Genomic DNA, 17,778 nt, shown 5'->3' on the forward strand with positions numbered 1-17,778 from the left:
TACTTGTATTCACCATAGAGAAGGAAAGAATTTATGAGAGAAATGTGGCTAGGGGGTTCAATGTTAGACCAAACTCTTAGAGCCACAACACTTGATCCATAGGGAAAAGTGTACCACCTCCTCAAATACAATTCACAGGGCAGAGCAAAGCCCAATCAACACACTTACAAGGTAGTCATGGTTGTCAAGATCAATGACACCATAAGTATCAAGATAAAGGTGGGAAAGATTGTGGTGCTATAGGAGGGAAGGGGTGTGACTAGACTTGAGGTCAATGGTTCTAGTAGAGTCATCCATCTCAAGGCAATCAATAGGACTCTAGTAGAGGGAGTGCACCATATTCTAGTGCTCCCTAAGGTGGATGTGGATTTGATTCCAATTTTAGAGGAGCATGATTTTCATGTGTTCAACTCAACCATAGATTAGTGGAGTGATCTCTAATGACATTTCCATAACCTAGTAGATGTGTGGACTTATCTGAACCTATAGTGGGTGATGCAAGAAGATCCCACAGAGTTTTTGTGGTAATTAAAAATCACCAAGTTGAACACCAAGGTACTATAGTTGAGACTATAGGTACATTTCATGGTAATTCTTCTATAGTATTAATTGATCTAGTCTCTTCAAATTCTTTTATTTCACCATCCCTTGTTCAACAATATGGGCTAGTGGTTGCACGATGGGTTGATAGGTGGCTAGTTCAATTAGACATAGGTTCCAAGGTAACTATGGATTCCATAGTCAGTGGTTGTGTGTTGGACATGGGAAACCTTCACCACCAAAATTGATCTTTGTAATAAGGGTATAATATAGTGGCAAATTTTCATATTTTGGTTAATTTGAGATTTGCATAGTGTTTTTTTTACCAATTTGTGAGCCATTCCATGGCAGCCCATTCACCTAGTTTTGCCAAGTTTCTTGGATCATTACTCCTTGTAATTGCCAAGAAAGCTTTGCATTTGAGTTTTTTTAGGTTGTATTCACCTTTCACGTAGCCAACCAGGTAATGGTAATATATGCCATGTTCACCAGGTTTCAATGTTACATTTTCATGCAATATGGGGTAATTCGCCAATGATCTATCAATTGTTTATTTTTCCATAGAGGAGTAAGCTCATTTCAATTTCACCTTATGGAAAGTGCTAGAGTTGGATTTTTTTCCTTATGGCATTTGAAATTGATTAGTATAAATTCTAATTAGCAATTACTATTTACCCAAGAAATGAAAAATTGATTAAATTCACTGGTACTCTTTCAAATTTCTTTAGTCTATGTATCTTTGATTTTATCTTCTTGCTAAGTAATGAGGTTCAATATTTCAAGCACAACACATCACAAGCACAACTTAGAGATAGCTTTTGCCTTCCATTTCATAACATCTACTTCAAAATCATTGATATCCCTTGGTAAGAGTGTAAAGTTTGCCTCCTAAATGTTATAATTTGTTTGAAATAGAATGGTATCAGTTGCATATTTGTACCTTTTATGATCTCTAATATATAATTTTAGTATGTTTTGTTCATGGCTACTGGAGACTATACAATAGTGTGTGCATTCTATTTTAGTTTTCCCCATGCAGTTGAATGTTAGAATAGTGGGTTTGAAAAAATTAGTTTTTAGTGGATTTGAGCCTAGATTGATTGTTCTTCCTATGATCAATTGAGGCACACTATAAGACTATGGGTTTATATGAAGTAACAAGAAGACTTCTCTACATTCCAAAATAGCAGCTTTTCCATAAGCTCAAGAATTAAGCCATTAATTGGAAGAATAATGAACCAAAAAATAGCATAGAAATAAAAAAGAAATTCAATTACATGTAGTATGACATCCCAAATAGAAAAAACAAAACTTTTTTACTCACTCTTTCAAAACTTGATGGCATTAAGCCTAAACAAAACATAGCTACAAGTGCTTAAGAATTAGATGTCCCAAGAACAAGGAAATCAATTTGTGCTTGATCAAAATTCTTACCATTCAATCCTTCTCTAGCCTCATATATAATTTAAAATAGATTGGCCTATTTAAAACCCTTCCATTTTTATCTCTCACCTCATACATAAGATGAATCCAACTCTTAGAGTACTATTATCATCTCTCAGGAAGAAAAATAACCACTAGTACAAAAAATTGTTAGCTTTCTTCTACTAACAATAGGACTTTCAATTTTCTATGTACAAAATGGAAATTCAACCAACCACTCATAAGACAATGGTTGAGTACTCCCACTCAACAACAAGAGTTCATAATGTAAAAGACCAAGAGCTCATAAAATGGAAATAAATAACATTTGGATGACATTAAATTAAAAATTTAAAACTATGAACAACTTATAATAATTTAGAAGGAATTAAATAGCAACTGATAGTTTATCATCATTCCCTAGGAACATAGATTCAATTCTTAAAAAAAATATAATGCCTAGTACTTGTCCCAAAGAAACACATTCTAGGGTAACCATGCTTAAGAAAGTTTGGAGAAAACAATTAGCATTTCATACAAGAGGTAAACATATCAACTTAGAATCTTCTACAAGGAAGTTTTTGTTCCATCCTATTGTGCATTGGCTACTTTAGAAGCTATGGCCAATCTCGACGACAAGTTTGATAGCTTCCTTCATGGAATCATTTGAAGTGCATTCATATGCTTGGAATTTTACTATTGCAAACTTGAAATTTATGTTGCCAAAATATTTTTCCCAAACATATACTAGCAGCAGAGACAAGTTCTTGCAATTCAAAGTGCCTTAACATATGAATTGGAAGTAATCATTGATATCAAAACCAATAGATACACTAGCATGTCTAATTGGATGTGTACTCAATTTTTTATTTCTAAGCTCCATTACATTTATAGATCAACTAGTGCACGAGAAAATGGTGCTCTGAATTTTATAATAACATATCTCTAAGATACAAATGGAAGACAAAAACCATTTTTTCTAATGTGTTACATTCACTAAAATAGGTGTAGTTTTTAACATTGTGGTACATGAGGTTCAAATATATCAAGGAAAGCTTAGAAATTCAATGGCTTTTAGTAATTCACCCCAAGCTTTAGAAGTTGTAGCACTAGGACCACGTACATCATCAATGTCTACATGCTCTATAGAAGTATAAACCAATTTATCTTCAATTTAAAGTGAAGAATTTATCCTCCTCAGAGAGGTACCAATTTTTTTTTTTGACATCTCAACAAGAAGCCCCGAAGATAAAAATACTTTAAGACTTCTCTCATTTCCATGAATGCCTTATGTATTGAAAAGACACCCACTGATATATTTTGTTAATTATGGATATTCATGATTAGAGTCACCTACTAAGGCTTCATATTCTTCCAAAATCCTCATTTCACTCCCAGATTCTACTAGATTTTTCTCAGAACAATATTTACTATAAAGCTTGCTTTCAATAGCCAGCTATTTTTGAGATCCTAACATCTGCCCCAATTGAGCCTGTTGCCAACTCTCTAATTTGACAATTGACTTTTGTGTCGATCTAGTTCATCATGAGGGAAGTTATTTTTTGTAGATGTACCAAATATATCATAAGCTATTTGATCATATGCCATAGCAACATCTTCACTAGCGAGAAATGTCCCCAAGTAGGTGTACTTTTTTAAAACTAGATTATAGTATATAGTTTGAATTTATTTCCATTACTATAAACACCTCTGTAATCAATGTGTCTTGTGAAACCTAACCTCTTAGAAACCCTAGACTGATGAAAATTGTGAGATTTTCCTACATTTCCATGTGTGAGGACAACTCGTGCTTTCTTTTGAGTTTCCTTGCAACAAAGGGAAGCCTTTTTCCAAAGAATTCTGATCACTTTTTGTCTCTTGCATAGAAGAATCCATTGTAAGATGTAGACATTTCTAGTTCGAGCCTCTTCTTGATCTAAGTCTTTTCAAGTTAGTGTTGAGAAGTGGTTCAGAGAAAGTTCTCTCATTTTCTTTTGGACAATGAACATGAGTATCTTCTTCCATTAAATTGGCCTAAGCTTCAACATCAAAATTGATCTTCCCACTATTATAGGTTTTATCATCAAAAATGCCATCCTTAGCCTACACCTCTGGTGATTTTTCTAAGAAACATGTATCATTGTATGGACATTGTTGTGTGATGAAGGGCCATTCTCATCAATAGTAGCATTTGAAGAAAAGTGGATTTTTTATCTTCATTTTGCGTTAGGAGGTTGATGTTAGTATGCTTTGATTCAATCTTACAAAATTCAAAATATGTATCTACAACATTACAATCACATCTTTTTACAATTTCCTATTGTATATCATTTTTATTAGCAAGATTGACCTAGTCATGACCTCTCCTAATTTGCATAGCTCTCCATTTAGATGTTGTTCTATACACACAAGCATTTTCTAAATCAACTTTGTAGTCTTTGTGAAATCCTAGAATCAAACCTCACTTCAGCAAGCACAAACAAAGATCTCCAAAATGAAAAACTTTTTGCCCATCTCCATTTTTACTTATTTCACTAAAGGGAATGTCAACAAATTCTAATAAAGGATTCATTTCCTTCTTTCCCCCAATTGCATAATTATTCTTTATATCAAGACTGGTTTTCTCAATCTATAGAAATTTAGAGTATGATGTGCCTCAGCATTCCAAAAAAATTATACAACAACAATGCTTTTCTATATATTGAATAATTTTATCTATGGTGATTTTGAATGCTTTCACTAACTCAAGTTATTAAAATTTGTCAAAGCTAGGATGATTGTGATCTTGGTTGTGAAATATAAATGGCTAGTAAATGTGTTACTAGTGAGTCTAGGTGATACCCATTTATTGAAATCATTATAGTCTCATGTGTTGATGTCTTTCTAATACTATTGTAAATCTCTATAATCATCTCTTCTTTATCTGTTGTGATTCCATGAGTTGGTATTAACTCTTATCTATAATGCCTTACTTGATTCAATGGGTTTCTTATAAATTCATTCAATACTCCTTTGATATAGGATGTATTCCTTCTTGTTTGATTCCTACAATAATCTTCACCTTGTTGTCAGCTATTGTGCCAATAGTTCATAGTGATCAATGGTTGAATGGATGCATTATGTATCTATATCTTCCTTTTATGCTACTCAATGTGGAGTCTTCTCCTTGGTGTCATCTATTGTGCTAGTATTCCATAGTGATCAATGGTCTAGAATGGATGCATTGTGTATCTATATCTTCCTTCTATGCTAGTCGATGTCGAGGAGAGTGATTTTATTTTCTTTGGTTCTTGTGTTGATATCCACTATGAAGAATAAGTTTTATGTTGATTAACTTGTATTATATGCATCTTCATTCATCTTCATGATTTTCCTAGATTGATGTTCAAAATCTATCTGTACTTCCTAATACGAGGCTTAGCATAAAGTTTCTGGTGATATATGTATCAAATGATTTATCATTTATGAATTCTTTTAATTAAGTTTCTCATTATTTCTGTGTGTATTTTTCATCCCCATCCAAAAAAATCTCTACATAATATTGCCAAACACACCCAAAATATTTCAAAAATACTTCAAAAGATGACCTAGATATATTTGGTCATAAATGTCATACCACAATAGAATACCAAAGCCTTAAATATAAATTTGAAAGCTAGAAATATAGAACCAAGATCCAAATTAAACAAAATTTCAAAATAATTTATCACAACATGAATTGTAATTTTTTTTTTATTGATGGAACAAACCAAGATACCATGAATCCATCCATGTTGAATTCTAGTGCTCTTTGTGCCAAATCCTCGCTCAATTATCCTCTTGTAATTATGAGCCTTTCATGTGCCTGAATATATTCCCATTCTTATTCCAATCGTTCCTACCTCCATCCATCTCTTTATCATAGAAAATGGAAAAATGGATAAAAGAGACCATCATCCACAATATGGAGAAGGGTTAAATCAATAAAAACTATAATATTGACTTTCTAGTCAAATAGATGTTTTTTAGTAAATGTCTTCTTTGTATTCCTCATTTCTATAACACCTTTTTGATGATTATTGATTAGTTTGTAACTCTTGACTAACATAAAGTTATTGTAGCAGAGACAAGTTCTTGCAATTCAATGTGCCTTAATATATGAACTAGAAGTAATCACTGATATAAAAACCAATAGATACACTAGCATGTTTAATTCGATGTGTACCCAATTTTTTATTTCTAACCTCCATTACATTTATAGATGAACTATGGCACTAACAAATGGTGCTCTAATATTTGATCATATGCCATAGCAACATCTTCACCAGTGAGAAATGTCCCGAAGTAGGTGTGCTTCTTCAAAACAAGATTACCGTATATAGATTGAAATTTCTTTCCATTAATACAAACACCTTTGTAATTGTGAAGTCCAAAATTCTTCCTCTAATAACTACTATGAATAAATGAGTTTTTAATTTCTTCTACATCTAGTGTGCTTTTAGGAAATGAAACAAAATGGCTAGAATTATTCAAGTCAACAGTTTCCTCAGTTTTTGTTTCATACCATACACTCTTGAAAATGTCTCTAAATTTTGAGTGTTCTTCAACAAAAAGTTCATGTGAATATTACCTTATAGGTGTACCCATCTCATGTTCATCAGAATTGTAAATGTTTATATGATTCTAATTTAGATCATGATTTTATCCATCCCATAGAAATTATCCCAATTATGGTGAACTAGCTCTTTGTAGGTTTTTGGTTTTAGTTGGATTGATGTATATTTTGGTAGACAACGTGTAGACGAGATATTAGAGTTACAATCTCACAACACATTAACATAAATTAGAATTCTAGAGAAAGTGTAAACGGAAAAGATAGGCAATAATTTCTTTACACTTCATAGTATTGCTATTATTAATTAATTTAAATTCCTAGTCTAAAAATAATATTACTTATTCTCACTTCTCAAGGAAGTAAAAAAATTGTCAAAGGATTGAGATGTTAGGGGAGGGTGAATATCTAACTAATATTGCTTAGACTTAGGGAAGTGAAATTGAAGGGACTATCGATGGAAGGCTACATGTTGACAAGGGTAAGACCCCCAAGGGTAGTGAAGAGATTAATCCTACATTAGAGATACTACCATAAAGGCTTTCTTTGGAATTGATAATATTTTTGGTCCACCAACATGTACAACTACAAATGCAAAAGGAAATTAGAATAGCTCATCACCACCAAAAGGTGAAGTTGTTATTTAGTTAAATCAAAATGCATCAAATGAGGATAAAAATGTTTGAACAAAAAAGATGTTGTAACAAAAGAAAATATTGATGTTGGTAGGAAGAAAAGAAAAAGGAATGTAAAAATGGGGCAGGAGTGGGAAATGAAAAGGAATTTCTAGGTTGATTGGGTAGCAAAGTACTAGTTTATTGAACTAGTCACAAATAATGATGAACCACCAATAGAATGTAGGTGTACTATTTGTACCTAGAAAACTAAAAGAGAGAAAAAGTTTCAGCTAATGCTCGACACTATAGAAAAACATACTGGTAAGGTTTATGAAAAAAAAATCATAGATGGAAAGGAAGTAGCAGTAATGAGATGGAAATCAAAGGAAAAATGCCTTCATATTAAGTAAGCCATAGAATATGAAGAGCATTTCAAAAAAATATAGTAATTGGTTCTGGCAATCCAACCAAGGTTGGGCTTCAACATGCAACCAATGGTGCAAATTTGGCAAAGACTGTTCAAATGAGTGTTATTTCTCATATTCTATCTAGAGGGCATCCTATGAGAGACTTTTCAAAATATAGTAATTTATTATCTTTTTTGAGAGTTTGTCACTATTCTATGTCACATTGGTCAATATACGCTGAATGGGAATTGGAAAGTTGTCTTGCTAAGGTGGAAAAGCAAAATGTACAAGAGAGAGTAAAAGAATCGAAGTTTATTTTATTATTCTTAGATGAAGTAACTATAGTAGATAAAAGTGCTTGGGTTTGTATGCATGTATATACTATAAAAGAACATGTACATCAAGCTCATCTATTTTGTATTCATAAAATGATGGCCAATTCAACTACAAAAAAATTATATTTAGAAGTTAAGAAAGATTTGAATGAAATTGCTGGTATGGATGACCTGACAATTACCAAGAAGTTAGTGTGTGTTGGAGCTAATGGAGCTGTAGTAATGCAAGGGAAAAGGACTGGTCTTTGTGCAAGATTAAAAATTAGTATTGCACCTTATATGCTTGACATACACTGCATGGACCACTAAATGAATTTAGCATATAAGATTGTAAGTAGTTTTCCTATTGTGTCAAAATTTGAAGATCTAATCCATGAGCTTCACTCCTACTTTTGTAGAATTCTTGAATGTTTTTAATAGTTTAAGTTTTTTTCTAAGGGATTAATAATGATAAATAAGATTCTCAAGTATGTTGATACCAAATGGATATCTTTGCATGGACCAGAAAAATGAGTTCTAGCAGAATATCAATCCTTGATTGGAGTTATGAGTAACACCTTACAGACAAAGTTTTTGATTTGTTAAATAAGTTAAGTGATATAGCGAACCTATTAACTTTAGCCAATCTTCTCCCCATGTTGGATTTAATGAACACACTTGTTAAGAAAGCCCAAGATAGAACTATGTATATTCATGAGTATAGTGATTTACATAAAATTACTTGCATGGCTCTGGATTGTTTGTTTTTAGATCTCACAAGTCATAGCCCAATTTTATCAAGGTGGAGATAATTATAGGTTTGAATCATGCTAAGATTTTTTAACAATTTAATGCAAAAAATGAGCTATGTGTGTTTGTGAAAGGATTTCAAATACCAATGTGCTAATCTAAGACAACCAAGAGAGGTAGAGTACTACCAATTAGAAAGGATGATTTTGAGAAGATTTTTAAATATGTTATGTAATGCCCTGCCAAGGGATCCAAACAAATTAACCTTAAGTTTTACTAAGTTTGCCAAAAAAAAAATTTTTGAAACAAGAAAGGTAAGTCATACACATCAAACACATAGTATCGAAAGCAATAACATACATTCAACTAAAAGCATACATAAGCATACATAATAGATTACATTCCTTAAGGATCCCATGAAGTTGAATCAAATTTAATTTAATTAAAACTAAGTCTAACAACTACCACATCCACATGAAATCAAAGGTCCAAAGTCTCTAATATACATTCGTTCCAAATGCATCTTGGAAAATGAAACTCAAAATGCTCAATCATCCACTGCACATGTCACAAGGTATGAAAGGCTAAAAAATATATACATATGTACAAATAAAGATAAATCATCCTAATCAAATCCATGATACAAGTGCAATAAAGTAAATGAAACCACCCACCATACATGATACATCCATCCATCAATAAAGATATAACAACCATTCTAAAAGATAACCATCCATCATAAAACACAACTAAGTGTGTGGTTCCTCCAAACCATCAATAACATCATTAGACCATTGTGGAATCCCATGTGCATAACTTCCCAAGCCACTGATTAGATCATCGATACTATCATAATAGGGATGACACTCCTAAAACATGCTACAACACATGCATAAAGAAATCTAACATGCTAGAATAAAGCATAAGGTGATCCTTCAAAGTAGATAACATCATCTATCACATGCTAATCATCAATATAAAGAAATCCATTAGTAAATAACATCCATTATAAGATATAACCTCCAACATAATGATCCATGAATAGAATGAAGGTAAATCTAAGAAACAATGCTCTAGCCATGGTGACTTGATGGTGACACAACCCAAGAACAAAATGGACACAACAGAAAAGGGAAATTTTATTAACTAAAAAAATAAGCTAGTACATTCAGTACAGAGAAAATAAACTTCAAAACATGCCCTAAGGGCTGACAATAGCATAAATGTGGAGATAATTTCTCCTTTCAGTACCTCCTCTCAAACTCCACTCCGAACTGCCTTTTACAATGCTAGAAATCTCCTTAAATAGACCTCGGAGGGTTAAGAACTAGGAGTACATTCTAGAAAGTGCTAGGAGGCATCCACCAACAAAATAGAAGGTTCTAAAAGCTATGTTAGAAGTTGACACAAATCTAGAAGAATCCAAAAATAGTAACCGAACTTTCGAGAGGCATAACTTTTGAACCGTAGCTTCGATTGACGAACCATTTACATTTTTGGAAAGCTCTCAAAGCGCTCTATACCCCCATGGACAGCTTTGCTAATCCCCCATTTTTTAGCCCTTTTCAAGGTCATTTAATGCCCCTAACCTAACTTTGAAGCATTCTTAGGAGGTCTCCACAACCCAAAAAACTACAATAACTCTCAAATCGTGGGGCCTTTTGACTTGATTCCTTTTCTAGAATGCTCTAAATTACAATTACATTCATCTAGCCAATTTACACCTCCTAGTTCACCAAAATGATGGCTCAATTACATACTCCTATTTTTTTGGGATTTACACGAACATTGATAGTGGAACTATGAGAGTTGGAACCTTTATTTGACCCAAATGGGTATCCAAAAATGAAAATACATGAAACATAAACTAAGTCTAAGTATATTTTTTTTGGGTGACACAGGATTTCCCTTATAACTCTTGATGCTCCTACATCAGACACCCAAGGTAGATTGAAAAGTGACCCTGTCACTTTATGAATGGTAGAGGAAATCCCAAATGGGAAACCTCAGCTGCTAAAATTCAAGTTGAGTCCTCAATCGGTCATCCTTTCCATTTGACCAAATACTCTTCATACTGCCTGTTTCTGGTACTCCTACCCACACAATGATCTAGAATGTCTTCTATCTCTTCCTTCTTAGAAGTAGGAATTGGACATGGCTCTAACACCAACTCCTCATCTGCACCATCATCATGACACTCTGTTAAATCTGCAATGTTGAAAATGGGAGAAATGTGAATACCATCTGGCAGCTCCACTTCATATGCATTTCCTGAGTCATGTTTCTTCAAAATTTTAGAGGGGCCAAATTTCTTCATTTTTAGCTTGTTGTAAGTACCGACTGGAAATCTTTCTTTTCGTAAGTGCACCATGACTAGATCCCCTACTTGGAATTCCTTATGTCTTCTCCTTTGATCAGCCCTAGCTTTATACTCTTGATTCATCTTGGTAATGTGTAATTGAACCTCCTCATGTAGACGCTTGATATGTTCAGCAAATTCCTCAGCTTCAACACTTGTCCTCTCCCCTTGTTCTATCTTCTTCAATTCTAGTGCAGTCCTTGGGCTATTCCTATATACAATTTGGAATGGTGATTTTCCAGTACTCCTATTTATAGAGTTATTGTAAACAAACTCTGCTTTTGGCAGAATCAAATCCCATCCCTTGGGCTTATCCCTAACTAAACATCTCAGCAAATTGCCCAGACTTCTATTTACCACTTCTGTTTGGCCATTAGTCTGCAGGTGATGTGTGGAACTAATTTTTATGTCTATTCTCAACTTCTTCCACAATGTCCTCAAAAAATACCCCACAAATTTAGTATCTCTGTTAGAAACTATACTCCTTGGAAGACCATGTAGTCTTGCCACATCTTTGAAAAACAAGTTTGCAATATGGATAGCATCATGAGTTTTTCGGCATGGAATGAAATGTGCCATTTTGGAGAACCTATCAACCACCACGAATACTGAGTCATTAACCCTTTGTGTCCTTGGAAATCCAAGAAAAAAATCCATACTTATGTCCTCCTATGGCCTTGATGGAACAGGCAATGGCTGATATAGGTCAATATTGTGACTAAACCCCTTGGTAACTTGACAAACCTGGCAACTCTGTACAAACTTCTTCACATCTTGTGAAATTTGGGGCCAAAAATAATATTCTCTAAGAATGGAAATGGTCTTATCTAGACCAAAATGTCCTTCCATCCCTCCACTATGTTTCTCCTTAATCAGATTTTCCCTCATGGAACTCTTTGGAATGAACAATTGACTACCCTTGAACAACATGCCATCCTGAATCAAATAGTCTAACCACTTGGTTCTATCTATAGCAACAAGTTCTTTACAAGCTTTCCATGCTTCAGCAAAATTAGGATCCTTGGGGTACAATTTCTTGAGTTCATCAAACCTAACTACTTCAACCTACATTACTGTAAGCAACAACTGTCTCCTACTTAGTGCATTTGCAACCCTATTAGATTTTCCACTTCTATGCTTCAACACAAATGTATAGCTCTGCAAGAACTCTACCCACTTCATATGCCTTTGATTCAATTTACCTTGGCTATTTATGTACTGTAATGCCTGATGATCAGTATACATAACAAATTCCTTTGGCAATAAATAATTCTTTCATTTCTTTACGGCCTGAACTATTGCATAGAACTCTTGATCATAAACAGAATACTTCTTCTTTGCATCATTCAAATTTTCACTAAAATATGCAATAGGCTTACCTTCTTGGCTTAATACAACCCCAATAGCGCTGCCACTGGCATCATAATCCACCTGGAAAACCTTTCTAAAATCTAGAAGTGTCAACACAGGCTGTTCTATCACCTTCTTCTTCAGCAATTCAAAACTTCTCATAGCTGTTGCAGTCCATTTGAACTCTTTTCTATCCCCTCTTATTGTATCAGTTAGGGGTGCACATGTGCCACTGAAATTCTTAATAAACTTCCTGTAAAAACTAACCAGACCATGAAATGATCTTACCTCAGTAGTATACCTTGGAGTAGGCCATTGCAAGATGGATTTTACCTTCTCTGGATCCATTTTGAGACCTTCAAGTGATATAACAAACCCAAAATAGACTAACTCACTTTTTGTAAAGATACACTTCTTCAGATTAATTAATAGTTTCTCTTCCCTTAACCTATCAAGGACACTACAAATATGCAATAAATGTTCTTCCAAAGTCTTGCTAAAAATTAAAATATCATCCAAATAAACAATAACAAATTTTTCCAAGAACTTCTTAAGTACCTCATTCATGAGCCGCATGAAGGTGCTTGGGGCATTCGTCAATCCAAAGGGCATCACTAACCACTCATAAAGACCCTCCTTGGTCTTGAAACCTATTTTCCACTCATCTCCTTCTCGAATCTATATTTAGTGATAATGATTCTTCAGATCTATCTTTGTGAAGTACTGAGCTCCACTCAAGCAGTCCATAAGATCATCCATCCTTGGCAAAGGAAACTGGTACTTGATGGTTATCCTATTTATAGCTCAAGAATCTGTACACATCCTCCACTCTCCATCCTTCTTTGGTGCGAGTACTATAGGTACTGCACATGGACTTAGGCTCTCTTGAATCAAGCCCTTCCTCAATAGCTCCTGAACCTGTCTATTTAGCTCCTTCGTTTCAGTAGGAGTCATCCTATGAGTAGCCTTGTTAGGCAAACTAGCTCCTAGAATTAGATCTATCTAATAACTGATTTGCCTTACAAGTGGCAATCCATCTCGAACATTATCAGAGATAATATCTCCAAATTCCCTTAGTAAATTTAGAACTTCAAGTGGTATTTCATTACTACCTTCTTTATCTTTCCTAGGAATCAAAGCATAGCACATATGTCGATGTTTCATGCCATCTAAAAACATCCTTCTATCAACAAGACAAATCCTAGAACTACTACATACCTTTTCACCTTCCTTTTTCATGGGCTTCAATTTGTGGCGAACTCCATCCTTTGTCAGAGAGTATGTGTTTGCATGCCCATCATGTACTGCATGTCTATCAAATTGTCATGGCCTACCCAACAATAGATGGCAAATATTCATCGGAATAAAATCACAGAGAACTTCATCATGGTAACTCCCAATTTTGAATTTCACTAAACATTGTTCACTTACTAGGACCTTATGATCATCTTTTACCCAAGCAATCTGATAGGGCTGGGGATGTTTCTCCCTCTTGAGCTTCAGCTTAGAGACCATCTCTTCTGATACCAAGTTATCAGTGCTACCACCAGCAATGATCACGTCACAACATTTATCCTCACACTTGCATCTGGTATGGAATAAACTCCTCCATTGTCCTAGTTCAAATTTACCACTTAGTAGGACTCTTTCATTTACCAAGGTCTCTACTCATTCTACATCCTTTGAATGTGATGATTGTGCATCCTCATCCACATGAGCAACCCTAGCTTGGCCCTCAGCTCTCCTATCTATCCTTCCTTGTCATTGAGGGCATTCAAAGGCAGGATGACCTTCTTCATTGCAATGGAAACATGTACCATAGGAGCCTCCTCTTCATTGTCCACATCCTCTACCTCTTCCTCTATCATTTCCAAAGTCTTGATCATGGGAGCGGTTGAAACCCTCATTCCTCTGGTTCCTACTAGTACCCACATCTTCATTTTTCTTTTGGGTTTCATTGTGGCCTCCAGATGATCTATCACTTCCTCTTCATCCTTAACCACGCCCTCTTTGTCTTCCTTCAAACCTTTTATTCAGCTTCTCTTCAACTTCTAGGGCAAACTGGTATGCCTCTTCAACGCTGGTCATTCTTACCAAACTTAATTCCTCCTGGATGCTAGGTTGCAACCCACTGATATAATGAGCAACCTTCTCCTTATTTGCTTCTGCATGCCCTGCTCTAGTCAAGAGTTGGTAAAATTCCTCTATATATTCTTGTACTAATCTTCATGCTTTCTTTAACCCATGCATCTTCTTAAACAAATCAAGCTCGTAGTCCACAGGAATGAACTGCTTCTTCAATTTGTCTACCATGCGATCCCATCTTGTGATCTTCTCCTTTCCTCTTTTTTTTCTTTCCAATTGGACCTCTTGCCAGTAGATTTTGGCATGGCCTTTCAATTTGGCCTTTGCAAACTTAACCCTATTTGAGTCCCTGATATCCTCATACTCAAAGTATTCTTCCAGTTCATTGATCCAATCAATCAACTCATCTGGTTTCAGGTTTCCTGAAAATATACCCACTTCAATTGTAGGTCTTTTCCCAAACTTAGTAATGGCCCTAAAAAGCCTTTCCTTTGCATGAGGGTAAAATCACAAACCTGTGTCACCTTTTATAAAGAAACGTGATATCAGAATGCGATAGTTCAACATTAATGACAAAAAAAATGGTATTTCTGTTTAGAATTTGAAGATGATGTAAACTGATGAAATGTGTAGAATTGGATGAATTTTATGGCTATAATTTTTATTATTATTTTGAGTAATAATTTATTCATTTTATTTTATTTTGAAGTCCCTTTTTTAACTATTAAAAACATAGGGTGTAGTTCCCATCAAAAAAGTATATGAAAATCATCTTTTTTTGTTCTGATTTGAAAATATCTTATAGATAACTTGTATATCTAGTGCAAAAAAAAAGAAATAATTATTTTTTATGTATATTTTCTTTGTTATAAGTAATCAAGTTGGACCTTATCAGAATCTAATAGTTTTTTCCTCCCGTCAAAACTTCCTTATCAAATCTACACGTTCTTGAAAAATAATTACATATTCATGAAGAGGACTCTCTCCTCTAGAGATAAATATAATTTTTTAATTTTTTTGATACGATTTACTATTTTTCCCTTTTCTTGAGGGAGAATCTTCTAAAATGTTGAAATATTGACTTATAATATTTTAAAATTATAACATATTATAACTAATCAAAACACTCAAAAATTTATATAATGATGATATTGAACATGAGATCTACAAAAGGGTATTTTTAGTTTCTGAAAAACTTGAGTTTTGATAGTGAAATGAGATTTGACCAAAATAGGTTTTTGATATCGTAAATGGTGACATAGATCTATGCTTTTACCCATGATTTAAAACTTCCCCGTCAAATTCCCCTTCTAGTCCAATCTCATCTTCTTTGTTGTCATCTTCACTTTCATCACTTGTGGCCACAATTGCTCCTCTACGGAGGTCCTCCTACAATGCTTGTACTTGCCTTTGGAGGGCTCTAACCTCCTCAAGATTAATAGCTCTGGCCCTTCCACTATGCTCTTTTCATGGAGGCATCTTCTTAACTCAAACCCACAACCACACAGTCCTAGTGCAAACTGCCTCAAAATCAGCGCTTTGTCTACACACTCAGAAAAACTGGCTCTGATACCACTTGATGGTGATGCAACCCAAGAACAGAATGCACACAACAAAAAAGAGGAATTATATTAACTAAAAAAATAAGCTAGTACATTCAGTACAGAGAAAATAAACTTCAAAACATGCCCAAAGGGCTTACAATAGCATAAATGTGGAGATAATGTCTCCTTTTAGTACCTCCTCTCAAACTCCACTCTGAACTGCCTTTTACAATGCCAAAAATCTCCTTAAATAGACCCTAGAGGGTTAAGGACTAGGAGTACATTCTAGAAAGTGCTAGTAGGCATCCACCGACCAAATAGAAGGTTCCATAAGTTGCGTTAGAAGTCGATGCAAATCTAGAAGAATCCAGAAATGGTAATCGAACTTCCAGGAGGCATAACTTTTGAACCATAGCTCCAATTGAAGAACTGTTTACATTTTTGGAAAGCTCTCAAAGCCCTCTATAGCCCTAATGAAAAGCTTTGCTTGTCACCCATTTTTTGGCCCTTTTCAAGTTCATTTAATGCCCCTAACCTGACTTTGAAGCATTCTTAGGAGGTCTCCACAAGCCAAAAAATTGCAATAACTCTCAAATCGTGGGGTCTTTTGACCTGATTCTTTTTCTGGAATGCTCTAAATTACAATTACATTCATCTAGCCAATTTACACCTCCTAGTTCACCAAAATGATGGCTCAATTACATACTCCTATTTTTTTGAGATTTACACAAACACTGATAGTGGAACTGTGAGAGTTGGAACCTTTATTTACCCAAATGGGTATCCAAAAATGAAAACACATGAAATAGAAACTAAGTCTAAATATTTTTTTTTTTTGGGTGACATAGGATTGCCCTTATACCTCTGGATGCTCCTGCATCATGACTACGGATGGATCTCAATGGTAAGAGTGAAAAAAAACTACCTCCTAACCACGTGGAACCTAAATGGCCCACTCCCACTGCACCAATGAGATAATCTCAAGTCCCTAATAGGATATCAAATCACATAACACAAATACTCTCTAAGTCTAGGAAATCCTAAAATTATACTAACTGAAAGGTTCCAACATAAATCAACATCTAGACCTAGAGGCACACAAGACACATAGGAATCTACTATGTAAGTGAGAAAATTTCATCGCATGAATCACATTCAAAGTTACCCGAGTAGTCCCTTAGGACTCTCAGGTCCCTAGTGACCCCACTACAGCCACTAGTATCCTCTCATACTGACAAGATATACTATAGAATGCAAGGTCATAACCAAGCATTCTCTCTACTCCCATCCTAGTTTGTACTAGCACTCGAGGCATGGGCGAGAACATACAAGACTCTTATTAGGTTCATTTTACTCTCATTTAATGTAAATTTTTTCACTTATTAAACAACTTACAATGAGTTACTTTGGTAGCCACTTAGGGCCCTAGCCACCATTGCAATCCACTTCCCTACACTACATATAGATTACCTACCCTAAGTTCATGAAATCACAAATCACAAAATCACCTTAATCCTATACAAGTGACTAAAAAGCATCAAAAGATAATCCACAATAATCATATTCATTCTCCATAAGCAACTAAAAAGCATCAAATGATCATCATAGTAATCACAATAGTCCTCACCAAGCAACTGAAGAGCATCAAATGATAAATCAAAATATCCATTGATTATCAATAAGTAACTATAAAGTATTACAAAATAAATCACAATATCCATCAGTTCTCAACAAGGAGCTAGAAAATATCCCATAATAAATCACAATACCCCTCGATTCTCAATGAGCAACTAAAAAAT

The sequence above is a fragment of the Cupressus sempervirens genome, chromosome 7 (assembly GCF_028749045.1).
Source record: "Cupressus sempervirens isolate cs-2001-9-10 chromosome 7, ASM2874904v1, whole genome shotgun sequence".
NCBI classification, from domain to species: domain Eukaryota; kingdom Viridiplantae; phylum Streptophyta; class Pinopsida; order Cupressales; family Cupressaceae; genus Cupressus; species Cupressus sempervirens.